Below are 13,623 nucleotides of genomic sequence, written 5' to 3'. Positions count from 1 at the left end.
GTGGACATAAAGTGCCAAGCGGGCGCAAGACGAGCCTCCAAAGGGAAGGAGCGCCAATTGGCTTTTGGAAGCTGTATTTCACTGGAATGGATTTCATGAGCCATGTCGCATTTACAGAGCCCTCGTGCTGCCAAAACACTGGAAACCCCCCAAAATTGATCCCATTCTGGAAACTACACCCCTCAAGGAATCTAACAAGGGGTGCAGTGAGCATATGGACCCCACTCGTGACAGGCACAAATGTGGAACAATGTGACGTGAAAGTAAAAAAATTCATTTTTTCACTTTCACGGCACAAATGTGCCTGTTATCCAAATGGCGCTCCTTCCCTGCGGAGGCTTGCTCTGCGCCCACATGGCACTTTATGTCCACATGTGGGGTATTTACGGACTCGGGGGAAATTGCTCTACACATTTTGTAGTTTTTTTCTCTTTTAACCCCTTGTGAAAATGAAAAATTCAAGGCTAAACCAACATTATAGTGTAAAAAAATGTAATATTTCATTTTCACGCCACATTGTTCCACATTTATGCCCATCACCAGTGGGGTCCATATGCTCACTGCACTGCTTGTTACATTCCCTGAGGGGTGTAGTTTCCATAATGGGGTCACTTGTGGGAGGGTTTCACTACTTTGGCAACACAGGGAGTTTTTAAATGTAACATGGCCCTCGAAATCCATTCTACCCAAATCCAGCCCCAAAAAGCTAAATGGCGCTCCTTCCCATTGGAGGCTTGTCTTGCGGCCGCATAGCGCCTTAAGTCAACATGTGGGGTATTTCCGTACTCGGGGGAAATTTCTCTACATGTTTTGTTCTGTTTCTTCTCTTTTAACCCCTTGTGCAAATGAGAAATGTCAAGACTAGATCAATGATGTTGTGTAAAAATTATTTTTTTTACACTTAAACATTGGCCTAGCCGTGAATTTTTCATTTAAAAGAGAAAAAAAAAACACAAAACGTGTAGAGCAGTTTGTCCTGAGTACAGAAATACCCCACATGTGGACATAAAGCGCCATGCGGCCGCAAGACGGGCCTCTAAAGGGAGGGAGCGCCATTTGGCTTTTGGATGCTGGATTTGGCTGAAATGGATTTCAAGGGCATTTTGCATTAACAGAGACCCTATGCTACCAGGACAGTGGTAAAACCCCACAAGTGACCCCATTCTGGAAACTACACCCCTCAAGGAATCTAACAAGGGGTGCAGTGCGCATATGGACTCCACTGGTGACGGGCACAAATAGGGAACAATGTGACATGAAAGTGAAAATTTTCCTTTTTTCATTTTCACAACACAAATGTGCCTGTCATCAAGCGGTCCATATCCTCATTGCACCCCTTGTTAGATTCCTTGAGGGGTGCAGTTTCCAGAATGGGGTCACTTTTGGGGGGCCTCCACTGTCTTGGCAACACAGGGCCTTTGTAAATGCGACATGACATTCACCATCCATTCTAGCCAAATGGCGCTTCCTCCCTGCGGAGGCTTACCGTGCACCCGCCTGGCGCTTTATGTCCACATGTGAGGTATTTTCACACTTGGGGGAAGTTGCGCTACACATATGGGGGGAGATTTATCAAAGGGTGTAAAATTTAGACTGGTGCAAACTGCCCACAGCAACCAATCACAGCTCAGCTTTAGGCAGTGCTGAAAGGAAAGCTGAGCTGTGATTGGTTGCTGTGGGCAGTTTGCACCAGTCTAACTTTTACACCCTTTGATAAATCTCCCCATTAGTGTTTTTTTTTTATCTTTTAACCCCTTGTGAAAAAGAAAAAATAAAGACTAGATCAATGATTTAGTGTAAAATTTTCTTTTTTTTTTTACACTAAATGTTGGTCTAGCCTTAATTTTTTTCATTTCCACAAGGGGTTAAAAGAGAAAATAAATGCAAAACGTGTAGGGTACGAAAATACCCCACATGGGCACAGGGCAAGCCACCAGAGGGACAGAGTGCCATTTAGAGGCTGGAGGCCATGTCACATTTACAAAGATCCTGTGCTGCCAGGACAGTAGAAACTCCCCACAAGTGACCCCATTTTGGAAAATACACCCCATAAGGAATCTAACAAGGGGTGCAGTGAGCATATGGACCCCACTGGTGACGGGCACATATGTAGAACATGTGCTGTGAAGATGAAAAATACAATTTTTTTCATTTTCACGGCACAAATGCCCCTTGCCCCCTGCTCCCCTTGTTAGATTCCTTAAGGGGTGTAGTTGCCAGAAAGGGGTCACTTGTGGGGGGTTTCTACTGTCCTGGCCGCACAGAGGCTTTGTAATTGCAACATGGCAAGCCTCTAATGGGAATGGCGGCCATATCTATTTAGTTGGGGAAAAGGGACAATTATTAATTAATTTGGGGGTATTAGGCCAATTATTAGTTTATAAGGTTGAAAATGACAGGTGTCCATCAAATTTAACCTGTGTTGATCCAGAGGAAGGCAAAAAACCCTCGTGAGGCAGACAACAGTAGACTCATCACAGGGGAAAAATTCCTTCCCGACTCCATAATGGCGATCAGAATAATCCCTGGATCAACGTGACCCCTGAAATAGGAATAAGAGAAAGAATTTTGAAAATTTAGAACTCCAATGACGTGTGGTGCGCCTTGCAGCAATCCTTTTTGCAGAGGCCCGGGTGATCAGGACAGGTGTCACACTGGTAAATGGTGTCCTTCCTGATCCCCCTTTTACGGCACACTCTGCACTTCTTTTGGGATCTCCCCTTTTTTCCAGTGTGGGGGACTTCACCTGGAAAATGTTGTCCCTGTACGATGGTCCTTCATATCCAGAAGCGCTGGGGCCCGCTCCGTGGCTGCCGAATATCAGGGCTTTGATCACTGCTACCTGGAATTCAAGAAATTTCCCCGGGTGGCTGGCACATCGGTACAACACAAAAGCGTTGTACATCGCTGTCTGTACCAGATATACGGCCACCTTTTTATACCACCGTCTGGTTTTTCTCGTGGCGTTATATGGTTTGAGGACTTGATCTGAGAGATCAACTCCTCCCATATACTGATTGTACTCTAGAACACAATCAGGTTTGTTCACCACGTTTGTGGTACCACGTACAGGGACAGGGGTGGCGCTATTCCTGTGAATTGTGGTCAAAATAAGGACATCGCGTTTGTCCTTATATTTGACCAACAACATATTTTCACAGGCATAGGCCTTGCTCTCCCCCCTTTGCATCAGTTGTCTAACAGGGTGACTTGGGAGGCCTCTTTGATTTTTTCGGATCGTGCCGCAAGCTACAGTAGCTCGGGCAGCGAGTGTCCGAAACAGGGGGATGCTGGTATAAAAGTTATCAACATACAGGTGATAACCTTTATCCAGCAGTGGGAAGATCAGTTCCCAAACGATCTTCCCACTAACTCCGAGGATGGGGGGGCATTCTGGGGGTTGGATTTGGGTGTCCCTACCCTCATATACTCTAAATCTGTAAGTGTACCCTGAGGTACTCTCACAGAGTTTGTATAATTTCACGCCATACCGTGATCTTTTATTGGGAAGGTACTGGCGGAAATGGAGTCTTCCTTTGAAGCTCAGGAGGGACTCATCTACTGAGATGTATTTCTCTGGGATATACATCTCAGTAAATTTGGCTGAGAAGTGCTCTTTGACCTGCCGTACTTTGTACAGTTGGTCATACGAGGGATCATCTCGCGGGGGGCAACTTGCATTGTCGTTATAATGCAAGAATTTTAGGAGGGCTTTGAATCGAAACCGTCCCATGGCCATAGTGTAAAGTGGGGTATTATACATAATATCCCCACTCCAGTATTGCCGAATTGTGTTTTTTTTTACTAGGCCCATGTGCAGCAGAAGCCCCCAAAATGTTGTCATTTCGGCTGCATCAGTAGGGGTCCACGCCATGGGCCTAGCCAAAGAAGAGGAGGGGTTCTGGGCTAGAAATTGGTGCGCGTACAAGTTTGTTTGCGCCACCATCAAATTTACAAGGTCATCAGAGAAATAGAGCTTGAAAAAGTCTATTTCTCTGAGACCTGTGGGGTTAATTTGGATTCCCGCCGTTGCCATAAAGCCAGGAATCCGGGGCTGATAATTTTGGGGGTCTGGGGTCCAGATGGGGTCACCTATCTGGGGGGCAGGGGGCAGGATGGGGTCACCTGTCTGGGGGACGGGGGGTGGGATGGGATGACGTGTCTGGGGGGCAGGGGGCGGGATGGGATGATTTGTCTGGGGAGCAGGAGACAGGATGGGGTCACCTGTTTGGGGAGCAGGGGGCAGGATGGGATGACGTGTCTGGTGGGCAGCCCGAGGCGTCCTCCTTGGTCGCCTAAGTGGAAAGTCATCATCACTGGATGATGATGATGATAATGATGATGAGGATGAATGGAGGAAAGAAGGATCCCCCCATTCATCCTCACTGGACGTTTCGGTGTCGGAGGCAATAAGCGCGTATGCCTCCTTCGCCGAAAACACTCTCTGGGACATTATTATACAGGGATTGGTATATGGGGGTATGTAAATGTGATGTAGTGTAGTGGTGTAGAGTAAAACTTTATTTCAAGTAGTGTTATGTGTAATGTGGGGTAGTGTAGTGTAATGTAGTGTTTTATACGTGTTTTTCACAGTAAAGGGGGGGGGACCTATACCAAAAAAGGAGTTGCTGATAAATGCCGCACTTATGTGCGGTACTTATCAGCAGACAGTGGCAGTAGGATATAGAAAAAAAAAAAGGGGGGGGGAACCCTACGCCAAAAAAGAGGGGTTGCTGATCAGTGGCGCACTTGCGGCGGGAGGGCGCAAAAAAAAAAAAAAAAAAGCTACCTCTTTACCCCAAAGCCACTGATTAGTGTATTATATACACAAGTCAGCCGCTAGGGGGCAGTACAAGTACCTGGACGAAGATCTCCAAAGAAAACCGACGAAAACCGACGGGAGACGAGCGGAGACGACGGAGAACCACGTGGACGCCGCGGGACCGCAGATCTTCTCTCCAGTGTCGGGATCCGGTGATTATGGTGCTCACACACCACACAACTCCTTCTCTGCACCTCTTAGCTAACTAGCTGAGGGGTGCAGAGAAAAGTAATAATATTTATTTTTACTTAGATCACCGCTATTGGCCGTCCGGGCTTGGCCGGCCAATAGCGGCGATCTGGAGGGTGGCAACATGGCCCCCTTCAGTATACACAGTAATGGTGATTGGTGCTGTCTCGGACAGCATCAATCACCATTGATTTCCGGGGCCCCGAGTCACCGATGACCCAGGAACCATAAAATCGCTGTAGTTGGCTGATTTGAATAAATCAGCCAATTACAGCGATCGTCAGCACGGGGGGTGTAATCCACCCCCCGTGCCGACAAGCTACGATGGTCTGCTGTGTATTACAGCAGCCATCGTTACCGGATCGCCGTGTGTTTACACACAGCGATCCGGTAAACATCGGGCGTAAGTGTACGCCCGTTTACGTTAAGTACCACGCTGCGGGGACGTACACTTACGCCTGATGTCGTTAAGGGGTTAAAAATATAAATATAGACAGATGATGGAACACACAACTTGCTCATGTGACACTAGTGATAAACAAATTGTTTTCAACAATTAAAGTGACACTGTGACCCCCTTTTTGGATTATGACTTCTCTACTCAGGTGTAAAGTTAAATCTTGCCGCTTTCATACCTTATTTTATATCATATGGCGTGGTGCTTGTTCCAGTAAAATGTGATCTTTTATCATCTGTGGATTGTGCTACCTGGGCAGGGCTTCACGGCCGAAGTGCCACTTAGCCCCACCCACATCACCACCATAGGCCACGACCCTCCATGACGTTATTACCACATAGGCCCTGCCCCCTCAGCAGCCATTGTTATGGGCCTACCTAGAGGGGGGTAGGGCCTAGACCTTAAAGGGGTTGTGCGGCGCTAAAAAATTATTCGCAGAATAACACACATTACAAAGTTATACAACTTTGTAATGTATGTTATGTCTGTGAATGGCCCCCTTCCCTGTGTTCCACCACCCCCACCCGTGTACCCGGAAGTGTGGTGCGCTATACTCACCTGTCACGTGCCGACCACCGTCTCCGATCTTCAGCCAGTGACGTCTTCTTTGGGTGGCCGGCGGATCTTCCCGAGTGCCGGCCGCCCTCTGCAGAGGCATCCGATGCTCAGCCGCGATTGGCTGAGCATAACTGTGCTCAGCCAATCGCGGCTGAGCGGCTGATGACGCGGCTGATGATCATGGTCCAGGTCTGATGTATTCCAAAATGGTACCAATAGGAGCTGCAAATCTTGCTGTGAAAAATGAGCCCTCATATTATATGTGTGTCTTGGGATTTTACCCTTTTTTTCTTTAATATTTCTATTGGGCCAAAATAGTAAAACTTGCTATCGCTGCAATAGTGCTAATCCATAAAAAAAGAACAAAAAAGTTGATATTATTTTTTACTATTCCGTGAATAACATAAATTTAAAATGCAAAAAATGAACATAATCCCCCCCTCTCCGTACTAAAATGACCAATAATAACATATATAAACCCCAAATTGGTGCCATAAGGGTATGTTCACACTGAGTAAATGTGGTGGAATTCCGCTGCGAATCACACCTGCCTCAGTGTGACACTGCTTCTCTATCAGAGGGCTCGTGCGCCACCGCTCCATCCGCTCTCTGTGCAAAGAATTAAGATGTCAATTCTTTGAGTGGAGAGCGGAGAAAAAGCCCTCTCATAGAGAAGCAGTGTCACACTAAGACAAGCAGGAATTCCACCTCAAATACCCGTAGGCCATGTTCACTCAACGTATGTTTAGCAACAACGGCCGTGATTTATGCTAAACATACATTTTATTTGAATGAATGGAATCCCATTGTGGAATCACATAGTATACGCTCCAGCCGGGATTCCATTCAGTCGCATGAAAAACTGACATGTCAGTTTTCTGCGGCCGATGTTCATTGAATAGCAGCCGCACAGACATGTCAGTTCACACAATGGAAAGTGCAGCTCCGGCCGCACTCTCCATTGTGTGCAGCGGTAAATTGGGATCCGAATTTACCAGAAATGAAGATCATCCGGCTGGTACTGCAGTACCTGCCGGGATGATCTTCAATAACATCGACCGTTCTGTGACCCGGCCGGGTCACAGAACGGCCAGTGTTATACACAATGGGAACATGGCCTTAAAGAGTAAAACATGTTGTTGTTTTTTTTTTTAAACTGCCATATTGGTTCCTGGATTAGTTTTGTACATGCTCAGAATGGGATGGATACAATTATATGATCTTCTGTGGATGTTGTGATGACTGGCAGCTCCTTGGGTTACTTTTCCCATGTAACCTATCCGGTTCAAGATCCTTTCAGATGATGATTTTGCATAAACACAGCTCCCCATTTTTGGCAAACACCTCAGAGACATCTTCTGGTTCTGTATGTATTACAGGTATTCGGTACACATAGAAGTCACCGGTGTGTATTTTACCTAGGGTGGGTAACACTAGAAATATAAACCAACAGTTTTTTATTTACTTTGCCTTCTCTTAAAGTTTTTCACCTCTCAAAGAGACCTCTGATGGGCTCTGAAATCTCCAGCATCCATAGATTAAACTGCTTTTATTTCCAATCCCACCATTCCCTATCATTAATATGCTTATGAGATTCTACGCTGTCAACTTGTCAGTCTCCACCTGGCTGCAGTCAGCAGCCAGGCCCTCACTGTTAATGGCAGGCTGCAGCCATGGCAGCTCCTGTCACTTAACGATCGGGATCCCAGCAGTGTGACTGTGGGGGTCCCGATCGCTTTCACGGACTGACGGATGTCTCTTACCTTCCTCCGTGCGGTCCAATAGGTGCTCTGCTGATCGAGTCTGCCACAGGCAGGCTCAATTAGTAGAGCGCCTATTACACTGATCAATGCAATGGCTATTGGTCCTTTTACACGGGATGATTATCGTTCATTTTTTGCACGATAACGATCGAATTCGAACGATAATCGTACGTGTAAACGCTGCAAACGATCAAACGATGAGTGAGAAATCGTTCATTTTGATCTTTCAACATGTTCTTAAATCATCGTTGATCGTTCGCAAAACATTCGCAGATCGTTCATTCTTTCTACGATTTCCCCTATGTGTGAGATAGGCTTAACGATCGCATAGCGAATTTTCCGTACAATGTATCGTTCCGTCTAAACGCTGATCGTTATGAAAAAAAACATTGTTCATTCAAAATCGTTAATCGTGCGATCGGGCGAATTATAGCACCGTGTAAAAGTACCATAAGGCATAGCAATGATCAGTATAGGCAATCTAATGATTGTATGTAAAAGTTTCCAGGGGGACTTAAAATGTGTAAAAAAAAAAAAGTTTTTAAAACTACCCCAAAGCCCCTCCCCCAATAAAAATTTAAATCACCCCCTATACTATTATCCAAATAAAACATATAAAAATAATGAAATAAATAAACATATCTTGTACTGTAGCGTGCATAATTTTTCGAACTGTTGAAATATAACAATCGTCATCGCGAACAGAGTAAGCAAAAAGAGGGCAAAAAGCTCCAGGATTGCCAATTTTTTGTTACATTATATAAATATATAAAAAATGTATAAAAAGTGATGGGTTGGTGTAGATCTTTGCCATGATTCATGTCTGTCAATAGGCACAAATCATTATAAATTAGGCGAGCAGGGCATACAATGGAAAAAATAGTGCCAAATTCTTGTGCAAACATCTAGGTATGTGCATAAATCTGTACCTTTTTGCCATTGTATGCCAGACGCACATTTCATAAATCCCTCCATGGTCTATATGCTGTACAATATGTATACTGGGGGGGGGGGATTTATGAAGCCAAAAAAGTTGTTTCAGACGCAGTTTCGGACTGCAGTTTCGGACTTACTTTAAAGGTTTGCTAAATTAATGTCTTTGTAAAAATATTTAACCTGATGAGCCATACAAGATTAAAGGGGTTATCCAGCGCTACAAAAACATGGTCACTTTATTCCAGACACAGCAGAAATCTTGTTTCTGGTTTGGTTGGGGTTTGCCACTTAGTTCCATTGAAGTGAATGGAGCCTTATTGCAAACCGCACCTGAACGGGAGACAAGAGTCGTGTTGTTTTTGGAAGAAAGTGGGCGTGTTTTTTGTAGCGCTGGATAACCCCTTTAACTATGTTAGATAAGATAGGAATACCCTTTAAATGTTAACATTAGAGATGAGCGAGCAATACTCAGTCAAATATTGCACTACTCAAAAGATCAATCCAATTGAATATTTTAATCTAAACAAACTTTAATAAAACAGCAGTAAAACAACAATTGTATAGGTGTCTTAGTAAAATTTACTGTAGTTCACTCACCCGTCCACGTCCCCCCGGTGTCATCTTCGGCCTCCTCCAGCCCCTTGACAGCCCCACAGCTTAGTCACCTTATCTGGAGAGTGACAGCCTGCTTGGCATATCACTAGCTGCAAGGATGTCCAGAGGCACCTGGCACATTGAGCCAGGTGCTAAAGTTGTTGGAGGTGAGTATAAACCACCCCCCCCCCCCCCCCCCCCCGCAGTGACCGCCTTCCTTGCTGGTATAGGTGCAGTGCAAAATAAGTCAAGCTCCCAAAGGGTTAAGTGTGTATGCAATGCATGCTCACTTAACCCCTTGGGTACCAGATTGTTCACTATGGCACTCCAAAGGGTTAAGGCGAATGCAGTACATCCTCACGTAACCCTTTGGGTGCAACACTGTAAGCAGCTATCTGTAAAGGTGCTGCATACTGTGAGGTGAAGAAGACCTGTCAAAATGGTGGGTGTTCTGCTCCTGTTTTTTTTTTTTTTTTTTGTGTACTGTGTGTGTGTGTGTGTTTCTCCCTTTTTGTTTTTCAGATATCAGTATCCTGAGTATTCTGTTGGATTCTGTGGACTACGTCGATGACCATCAGTTTTGGGGGCTTTTTATTTTTAATAAAATGGTCAACGAGGGGTGTAGGGGTGTTTTCATTTGAAAAAAAAAAACACATGTGTCTTGTGTTTATTTCTTTACTTTACAGGCTTAGTGGTGGAAGCTGTCTGATCCAGACAGAATCCAGACAGACAGAATCCGTTACTAAGTCAGTATGAGATGGCTAACTCTAACCCCCCCCATTATTACCCCAGTGCCCAATGCCACCAGAGGTACTGTGAAGAGCCAGGTGGCAATAGTCCCAGAGTGTCAAAATTGGTGATCCTGGACTGGGCGGCAGCAGGATGGTATTATTAGGCTGGGGAGGTTCAAAATAAATGTCCCTTCCCAGCCTGGTACTATTAGGCTGCTGATGTTTGTTTTTTTAACCTAGCTGGTTATGAAAATGGGGGGGACCTACGCACTTTTTTGAATAAATAAATCTTTTTTTAAAAAGCGCATAGGATTTTCATAGCACATAGCGTGTTCATAACTAGCCAGGTTAAATACCAAACAGCAGTAGCTTAGTAGTACCAGGTTGGGAAGGGCCATTTATTTTGCCTGCCTGCTGCTGCCCAGTCTAGGACCACAGATTTTGAAACTCTGGGACTACTGGCACCCAGCTCTTCCCAGTACCCCTGGTGGCATTGGGTACTAGGGTAATAATGGGGGGTTAACCATTTTATTAAAAAAAAAAAAAAAAAAAAAACCTGGTCATCAACGTAGTCCCTTGAATCCAACATAACCCTCAGGGTACCGATATATGAAAAACAAAAAGGGAGAAACACACACACAAAAACAGGACCAGAACATCCATAATTTTGACAGGTCTTCTGTGTCTCACAGTATGCAGCACCTTTATAGATAGCTGCTTACAGTGTGGTTACCAAGGGGTTAAGTAAGGATGCATTGCATCCACACTTAACCCTTTGGGTGCCATACAGGAAAGTCTGGCCCACAGGGGATTAAGTGAGAATGTATAGCATCCCCACTTAACCCCTTAGAGGCCTGACTAATCTCACATTAAATCCATACCAGCAAGGAAGGGGGTTAAGTGACCCCCTTCTTTTCTGGGATGGGTGCAGTGCAAGGGGGGAGGAGGAGTGTTCCTACTCACCCTTACATAGTAACATAGTAACATAGTAAATAAGGTTGAAAGAAGACAAGAGTCCATCAGGTTCAACCTAGGAGAATCCTACTGTGTTGATCTAGGAAGGCGAAAAACCCCTATGGGGCAGAAGACAACCGCCCCACCACATGGAGAAACTCCCCCCCCCTCCCCCCCCCCCCCCCCGACTGCAATGGCAACCAGAACAATCCCCGGATCAACGTATCACCAGAAATCTAATGCCCATAACTTGTTATATTATATTGTTCAAGAAAAGTATCAAGTCCTCCCTTGAACTTATTTAATGAATCGGCCATGACAACCTCATGTGGCAGAGAGTTCCACAGTCTTACCACTCGCACAGTGAAGAACCCGCGTCGATGCTGATGATGAAATCTTCTTTCCTCTAGACGTAGAGGATGCCCCCTTGTCATTGTTACAGACCTAGGAGTAAAAAGACCACTACAAAGATCTCTGTACTGTCCATTCATATATTTGTACATTGTGATCAGATCGCCCCTAAGACGTCTTTTTTCTAGCGTAAATAACCCCAAGCTTGATAACCTGTCCTGGTCCTGTAACCCACCCATTCCCTTAATGACCTTTGTTGCCCTCCTCTGCACCCGCTCCAGTTCACCTATGTCCTTCTTATATACCGGTGCCCAAAACTGTACACAGTATTCCATATGTGGTCTGACCAGTGATTTATAAAGAGGCAAAACTATGTTCTCATCTTTAGCATCTATACCTCTTTTGATGCACCCCATTATTTTATTAGCCTTGGCAGCTGCTGCCTGGCACTGATCACTAAAGTTGAGTTTACTGTCCACCAATACCCCCAGGTCCTTTTCGGAAGTACTTTTACCCAGTGTTTTATTATTTAGCACATAACTGTACTTATTATTTCTATGGCCCAAATGCATAACCTTACATTTATCCACATTAAACTTCATTTGCCATTTCTCCGCCCAAGCCTCTAGCTTCTCCAAATCCCTCTGTAATATGATATTATCCTCCTCTGTACTGATTACTTTACCCAGTTTAGTATCATCTGCAAAAATGGAGATTCTACTCTGTAGCCCCTCTACAAGATCATTAATAAAAATATTAAAAAGAAGTGGACCCAACACTGACCCCTGAGGTACCCCACTAGTAACTAAAACCCAATCTGAATATTTTCCATCAATGACCACCCTCTGTTTTCTATCACACAACCAGTTACTTACCCATTTGCATACGTTTTCCCTTACCCTTGATGTCTTCTCTCCTCACTAAAGCCCGACACACTGAGCTCAGTGTGCCAGGATCTGGATCCTAACATATCCGTCCAGCCAATCAGTGGCTGATTGGTTGAGCAGCCATAAACAAGAAAGAAGACCAAAGGAGAGTGAGTAGGACTCTCCCCCCCCCCATACTCATGGGACCCTCTGGATCAACAGCAAGACCTCTGCTCATCCAGAAGGTCAGGTCTCCATGGATATCTGGTCCATGGAGACCCAACCATCTGGATTAGCAAAGAATACTTTAAGGCTATGTTCACACTCTGCAAGAGACCGGCCGTTCCGTGACCTCTGCAAAGATCTATCCGGCCAGTACTGCAGTACCCGCCAGATGATCTTTATGGGCGTAGTGTACTGATGCGGGCGCATCAGCGCGCCCGCATCAGAACTTCCCATAGGACACAATGAAGCAAGCGGAGCCACTCGCTTCACTGTGTGAACTGACAGGGTTTCCCCTCTATTTGATTATAGCAGGAAATTTATTAACTATATATTTACTTAAACCCTAGACGACCCTGGACATACAGTTACGCCATGGAAGTCTGTCACCAGATGACCCTAGGCGTAACTGTACGTCCAGGGTGTCTCTCCTGCTATGAAGCGCGCTCCGGAGAGGAGCACGCTTCATAGGAGGTGGGGGCCGGCTGCAGTGAGCAGCCACCACCTCACCATTAATGACAGACTGCAGCGATCTCGCTGCAGCGTGTCATTAACCCTTTAAAACTGTGTCCGCGGCGATTAAGTGTAAGTGACAGGGGGAGTCCCCTGTCACTTACCGATCGGACCCCCCGCAGTGTGACTGCGGGGGTCCCGATCGTTGTATCTGACTGTCGGAGGTCTCTTACCTTCCTCCGTGCGGTCACTGAGTCTGCACAGGCAGGCTCAATGAGCAGATCGCCTATCACACTGATCAATGCTATGCCTATGGCATAGCAATGGTCAGTGCATGAAATCAAACAAATGTATGTGAATGTCCCCCAAAGGGACTTAAAATGTGTAAAAAAAAAAAAAATCACTAATACACTACCCCACAGCCCCTCCCCCAATAAAAGTTTAAATCACCCCCCTTTCCCATTATATAAATAAAACATATAAAAATAAATAAATAAACATATACTATACCGTAGTGTGCATAATTGTCCGATCTATTAAAATATAACAAGCGCAATTGCGAACGGCGTACACGAAAAGAGGGAAAAAAGTGTGCGGATTACCGATTTGATGATTTATATAATACAGTATAAAAAAAAATAATAAACGTATGGCTTCACCTTTCCTAAAACACCTGAGCACCCGGACCGAATTGAGGCCTGCCCAATGAAAGACATTTTTGGGTCAA

Source organism: Dendropsophus ebraccatus, chromosome 12 (assembly GCF_027789765.1).
Source record: "Dendropsophus ebraccatus isolate aDenEbr1 chromosome 12, aDenEbr1.pat, whole genome shotgun sequence".
Taxonomy (NCBI): Eukaryota; Metazoa; Chordata; class Amphibia; order Anura; family Hylidae; genus Dendropsophus; species Dendropsophus ebraccatus.
Note: the sequence above shows the minus strand (reverse complement) of the source record.